The sequence below is a fragment of the Triticum dicoccoides genome, chromosome 1B (genome assembly GCF_002162155.2).
Source record: "Triticum dicoccoides isolate Atlit2015 ecotype Zavitan chromosome 1B, WEW_v2.0, whole genome shotgun sequence".
NCBI classification, from domain to species: domain Eukaryota; kingdom Viridiplantae; phylum Streptophyta; class Magnoliopsida; order Poales; family Poaceae; genus Triticum; species Triticum dicoccoides.
The window spans coordinates 7387370-7394636 of record NC_041381.1 but is presented as its reverse complement, the minus strand read 5'-3'; the positions used below and the strand labels follow the sequence as shown (position 1 = coordinate 7394636).

The 7267-nt window shown below is 43.7% G+C and overlaps 1 pseudogene; it reads right to left on the bottom strand.

Annotated features, from left to right (window-relative positions):
- Positions 1-5382: 5382 nt before the first annotated feature.
- On the bottom strand, positions 5383-7267 carry LOC119298919 (annotated as a pseudogene).

Sequence of the window (7267 nt, the reverse complement as noted above, 5' to 3'; positions counted from 1 at the left end):
ATAGGATTATCCCTTTTGTTTTCATGCACTTGGTCCATTTTCATTAATTGGCAGTGGGATTTTCATGGGTTTGTTGTTCCAATCAGTGCATCGACTCTCTTTTGCTCACCTTTCAATTGAACAAGAACATTGATGGTCATGTTTTGGCATGAACTCACTCCCATGTTGGATATCTTCAAAAGGTGCGCCTTTACTATTGAGGAGATTTCATGCCGAACGAGGGGTTTCAGGTATCCAAAAAGTATCGCAGAAGTATCCTAGGAGTATCAAACATTATTTTCTTTTTTTCAAATCAAAAAATTGAGGGATACTTACGGGATACGTATCAGGCCGTATCGGGGCAGTATCCGGCTGGATACGCGCGCTTTCTGAAGTATCCGTGCAACGTAGGTCTTATGTTGAAAGTTGTTCACTGAACTCTGAACTTGTTAGAAATGGTTTCTAAACTCTGAACTGGTATCCAGTTCTCTTATCTCCTTCTCTATTAGAAAATGATAAAGGGAGCTGTTCTCTGAACTCGATAATTGTTCAGACTGGTATGTTTGCTGCTAAATTTCCCGAAGAGAGAAGTTGGCAAGCACCTGACCTAGCTGAAACAAGTCATCAGTGATCACGGGAAAGCAAGCGTGGTGGAAATTACGTTTTGTCTTAAGCTATTATCTGCAGTACTAATGTTCCCCTTTTCGATACCAAGCCTCGGTACGAATGACATATTTTCTAATTTTTTTAATCTTCGACCGCATTGCATCCATTTTGATCTTGTGATCGTCGACGACATCGGCAACATGCAACTCCAATATCATCTTCTCCTCCTCAATTTTTCTTATTTTTTCCTTCAAGTAATTGTTTTCTTCTTCAACTAAATTTAACCTCTCGACAATAGGGTCGGTTGGAATTTCTGGTTCAACAACCTCCTAGATAAATAAAATCTATGTCACGTTGGTCGGCATAATTGTTATAAACAATAAATGAACCAAATAGTTATGAAAAGATAATATATACCACATCTGAATCATAGACAGGACGAGGACCGACGGGGGCGGATACCAAAACCATCGCACTATATAATAACAAGGAATAATAAAAGTAAGAAAATTAGACAAGTATCTATCTGAAGTAAGAAATTTTTTCTTTCAGAAAGAAGATAAGAACAAGAGGCTCACCACGGTGGTGCCGGCGACGAGATCGGCGCGGGCGATCGACGGCGGTGAAGACGGAGACGGGACGTGACGGACCGCTAAACCTAGACAAATCTCGGGGAAAATGGAGCTCGGAGGTCGAGTTTGACAGGAGAAAGATTAACTAGTGTGGATCGGACATTTCATCGAACACCTCATGTGCCTATGAGGTGAGCTAGAGCACCCAAATGCCCTCCCCTCGCCGGCCAGAAAAAACAGAGCACTGTGGAGTGCTCTGCTGTGGCGATGGGGTATATATAGGCAACTCATTTGTCCCGGTTCATGGTAGAAACCGGGAGTAAAGCCCGGTAATCTGTCCCGGTTCAGACCAATTGTTGTGGGCTAGGAGCGAGGACCATTGGTCCCGGTTCGTGCCTAGAACCGGGACAAATGGATCTAGATGAACCGGGACCAATGCCCACGATGCCCCGACCGGCCCCCTGGGCTCATGAACCGGGACTAATGCCCCCCATGTGTCCCGGTTTGTGAAGAACCGGGACTAATGGGCTGGCCAGGTCCGAACCAAAGCCCTATTTTCTACTAGTGCTGGTGTGTCAACTTACAAGGAGCACACACCAAAGCAGCAGTGAATCACATCAACCAGAATATGCCTCATTAGTGTCATATACGCATGCACAGGACAAATACTTCACAGAGTATGCCTCACATCATGCATTCTTTTTGGATTTGGACGGAAACCAACTTAACTGGAAGGCTAGCTGTGGTGGGACAGACAACACGTATATAAGACTAAAGCAGAGTAATTTGCTGGCTGCAATAAACCAAGCTAATTAAGCTAGCAGATAGCCATTTCTGCATTCACTCCTGCAAAATTGTCAAGCAGAGACGGCTCAAGTCAATACGATCGATTTCCAGAAGCTTGCGTCTGCAGGCTACCGAATCGGAAAAAAGAAGCGGAAATACGTAGAGAGAAGGCACCGAAAATACAAGACAAAGATGCTTATCAAGAAAATGATAGCAGGACCAAACCAGTGAGTTGCTGCAAGTAACCAAAAGCCTGCTTTTACAAAATCAAGCTAGATAAACCAAGCTCCAGTTAAAGCATTGACAATTTGCTCTCAAATAAAAAGACCCATTGCCATAGTAGAAAAAATGCAACTTTGCTAAAAACCAATAATAGGTCTATGAGTATGCTACAAATTATTATCCAGCAGAAACAAACAACAGCTCACACTCGGTAAAATATCAAGCAGAGTTAGTGGGCATATTTTCTTGTCCAATATTATAACAAACAAGACCAAGAATTAATCACCTAGGAAGAGAACCAAAACTCTATTACCCAATCGTATCATGGGTAATAAGCATGCATACATGCTTAATTAACTCAAGCCGTTTGATTACATAAGCTGGAAGTAAACAAGCCATACCAAATCAGCCCTCTTATTATTAAAATTACTCCACATAAATTCTCTCAAGAAAAAAAGGGTCTTACACAGAGAAGTCAAAGCCGAAGTTGCAGCTTGTCACCCTGCTGCCCACAGACCTCATGGTGTAGCCCGCTGGCCACCAACAGGTTTTTCTTCTTGGGTGCCATCGACGACCAAGTGCTGGTGCTGGTGCTGCAACAGTTAGTTGAACACATGATAAATCATAGAAATGTGGAAAGCAATATATGTAAGACAAATGACAGTGCGTTGATCATCACAAAATCCAACCTCGTGAGACCCGTTAGCATAACAAAACTAATCCTTACTTTAAGTACCGTTGCAAACTCATCATACCAGTAGCGGTGGCATCACATGACTTATGGATTCGGCATGCTTTCTTTAGAATGCCGGGTTCTCACAACGACATCAACGTGCTTCAACGATCTCTGGTGTTCAGGCGGCTTTGCAATGGGGAATCACCGCCGTGCATCTACTCACTCTGTTTCTTTTTAGTCTGCATATAAGATTTGGTTAAAATCAAACTTTGTTAACTTTGACTAAGTTTATAGAGAAAAATATCAAGATTCACAATATGAAATTAATATTGTTAGATGCATCATGAAATTAATTTTCATACCATATAACTGTAGTATTGTAGATGTTAATATTTTTTCTACAAAGTTGGTCAAACTTTATAAAGTTTGACTTTGACCAAATCTTATATGTAGACTAAAAAGAAACGGAGGGAGTACAACGTCAATGGCCGAGACTACAACATGGGATATTATCTTGCTGATGGTATCTATCCTCAGTGGGCGACATTTCTGAAGACCATATCGGAGTCGCGTGGCAGGAAACAGAGCCACTTTGCAACAATGCAGGAAGCAGCTTGGAAGGTTGTGGAGAGGGCATTTGTTGTGCTTCAAGCTCGTTGGGGAATTGTGCGAAGCGCTACAATGATATGAGAATCAGAAACTTTGTGACAACTGATGACATGTTGTGTTATTCTGCACAATATGATTGTCGAGGATGAGGGTGATGTTGTAGCCCAAACCCATGATTTCAAAGCACCTGGAGAACAAGTTGGAGTCCCAGAAGATCCAGATGCGGCTCACTGATGAACTTTCTGCAGATGCATCAGAATCTTCGAGATCAGCAGGTGCAGACGCAACTACTCAACGATCTTGTGGAGCACATGTGGATCCACAATGGCAACAAACAAACCAATGCTTGATTTTGGCACTTAAAAATAAATTTTATGTAAACCCTATCTATGCTTCATACCAACATTTGAGTGTCCATGTATTTACATGGATTTACGTGCGACATTGGCTTGTATGATCGGCGTCCATGTATTTACATGGATTTGAGTGTCCGGAATTGAGATACGTAGATGCGGGGACGGAAATATGAGGGCCTGTCAGGATGCGCCCGCGGGCATACCCGGACGCATCCGCGGATGTATAGGGGGTCGGATTTGACAAGTCCGGCTGAAGATGCTCTTACGAAGCATATATTTCCTTCACCGGGCAATTGTTGGAAGGATGGGAGGATCACATCCTACACAAGCATAAAGACAAGTACCAACAGTATTCATCATTGTATCAACATATTTTTCTAGCCTATGGGCTGCATTGTTATTCCCCTTCTTGATTCTGAAGATTCTTGCTAACCTATTACATGTGTTCTTAATGAAGTGAGATAGATTGTCCACCAGTATCCCAGGGTAATATTTAGGATTTCTTCTTGCTTTCCACACTGGATCGCCATTATCGTTGTCGAATTCTGGCGAGATGTGATCTAGTACGCCGAACTGCTCCATGGTCTCTTCCATGAGACCACGCCTAAGCGAGTAGTGAGAGCCCCGAATGTCGAGTTGGACCAAGACATGATGGTGGATGTTCACGTCGTCGGCGCAAGTAGTGAGGGCCATGGCCGTCACCGAGGTGAGAAATTTAGGGAGGTGAGGAGCCATCTGGAGAGGAAGAGGGCTGGTAGTCATTATCGGTAGAAGGTAGGGAAGATGAAACCGACATGGGGAAAGAAGCTGTTAGTGGACTGGAAGCTGGCGGGTACGAAATGGCCGCCAGAGCTGGTGAAGAGGTCATGGCAGTCGCCGAGGAAGCGTCTATAGCGGAAGCAGATCAGGAATCGGGAACACAAATAAATTGATAACATGTTAAGCATTTATTTTTGGATTGCCCGTTGGCACAAGGGTTGTGGCGCACCGTGTAAATTGCCTTTAATATTACTCCACCGAGATCGGTAAACACGTTATTTGGGGCGTGGCTGCTTGGGATGGAGTCCGAAATAGCCAGACACATTCGTGTAGGAGTATGTGCGTTATTATGGGCAATTTGGAATTGCAGGAACGATTTGGTTTTTAACAGGACAACAAATACTCATTTTTGCAGGTGTTGTTCCGGGCTACGGCGCTGATCCGTACTTGGTCCTTACTCACTCCGACGGAGGTCAGGGAGCGTTTGGTTACTGGATCTGTCCGGTGGGAGACGGTAGCGCGGGATATCTTCAACCGGTTTGGATGGCGATCATGTAATAGGATAGGCATCTAGTTTACCTATCTGATATTATGCCAAGCCGGTTTGTGGCTTATCTCATTTCTGCCTTACAGTCGATGCTCTATGTGAGCTATAGGCTGCCTTTTTTTTTCCTTTGTTTGTAAGACTCCTGTTCAGAACCCCTTTTATTTGGTTAATAAGAGAGGCCGTATGCATCGATCTGATGCAGAGGCCGGGGAATACCCCCTTTTCTAAAAAAAAAAGTAAAAAAGATTGAGCTCAAAGTATGCATTCTATTCATCCTCTTAGGGGCACAATACATAGAAGATTACATTTAGAGGGAGAGGGGAAATACACACGCACACGTACACAACTAACTCTAGCCCGTTGATCATATTCTCACCAAGAGGAAGAGTAGGGCGTGTGCTGCATGATCGATGCATCAAGGATGAGACGAACGATATCGTTAGACTAGCACATGCTCCAACGGTATTAAGGACAAAACCAAGTACATTTGTTTTATGATGACCATCTACTGGAGTCCCATAACAAGGTGGCATGCCAGAGAGGTTATCACACAACCGTTTATTGGGAAGAAACCAACTTGCCTAAGCATTCTGAATTAGCCGTGTTATGGGATTGGTCCTTCCAAGTTGTTGTTGGACAAATACAATTTTGAAAGGCTCACCAGGGTTGCGAAGGAGGATGGAATGCTGCCATTGAACTGATTATGTGATAAATCCAGAACTTCTAGCATCTCCAACTTCCCTAGTTGCTGCGGTATGGAACCTGTGATCATATTTTGTGCTAGATGTAGTGCCGTAAGTTGGGTACATGCACTTAGGTTGGGTGAGATCTTCCCAGAGAGTCTATTCCATGACAACTCAAGTGTAACAAGGCTGATGAGATCTTCAAATTCTTGAGGAAGAGAACCTGATAACTTATTATCGTACATTTGCAGTTCTTGCATGCTTTGCAACTTTCCAAAAGTTTTAGGTATTGATCCCGAAATTTGATTCTGAAACAAGTATAAATATTTCAGGTTCGTGAGATTGCCAACGTCTTGGGGAATAGAGCCAGATATTTGGTTATCGGACAAGTCTAATTCATTGAGATTCAGCAACATGCCCAATTCAATAGGTATTGGGCCTGTTATTTGATTTGTATAGAGATAAAGTTTATTGAGCATAGTGAGGTTTCCTAGTTCTGGGGGTATTGAATCTGTTATGTGATTACTATGGAGATCAAGTTGGTTTAGCATAGCGAGGTTGCCTAGTTTTGGGAGTATTGGACCAGTGATTTGATTTTCAAAGAGAAAAAACAGGTTCAGTTTAGTGAGATTGGTTATGGAGATTGGAATTCGACCTGATAAATCATTTGAACTAAGGTCAATACTTTCCAGATGGACTAGCCTGCCTAGTTCCTGGGGTATAGGCCCTGAAAGTTTATTACCGTACAGGTACAAAGTATTTAGTTGGGTCAGACTTTCAAGTGTTTTGGGTATCAAACCGGTTAAGGTGTTGTTGCTTAGTGCTAGAAATTGTAGGTTGACAAGCTTGACAATCACCTCAGGAATGGGACCTGATACCATATTTTGGTGAATGACAAGATCAGTTAACATGGTTAGGTTGCCCAGAGATGCAGGGATATGACCTGTGAGTCCATTAAAGGAGAGACCAAGTTAGGTGAGACTCCGCAGGACACCAATCTCATACGGAATTTCCCCCGTGAGCTGGTTAATGTCGAGGTAAAGATAAGATAGTGATGATAGAGAGCTGATATTAGCTGGTATTTGACCATGGAGACTGTTGCTGCTAAGGTCAATATATGCGAGGAATGGAAGAGCCGAGAAGTTCAGCTCACCAAGAGTGCCATGGATGCCAGCATCTGGCAGGGACATGTTGGTCACCACCCAGGGCCTGCGGCGGCCATGGCGAACAGCCGTGCACATGATGCCCGTCCAGTTGCATGGGCTGGTGTTCTCCTGCCAAGAGCTCATCAACAGCGGTGGGCTCGCAAGTGTAGCTTTCCAATGGAGGAGGGCCATGTGTTGAGACCTCAGTGAGATCCCTCCATGGCGCTCCGCATGTGCTTCTTCCAAGAGAAGAAGACATGGCACCAGCAGTAGGTAGAGGTACAGCAATGGTGTCAAGGGAGCTCCCATTTTGCTGCCTGGTGTTTG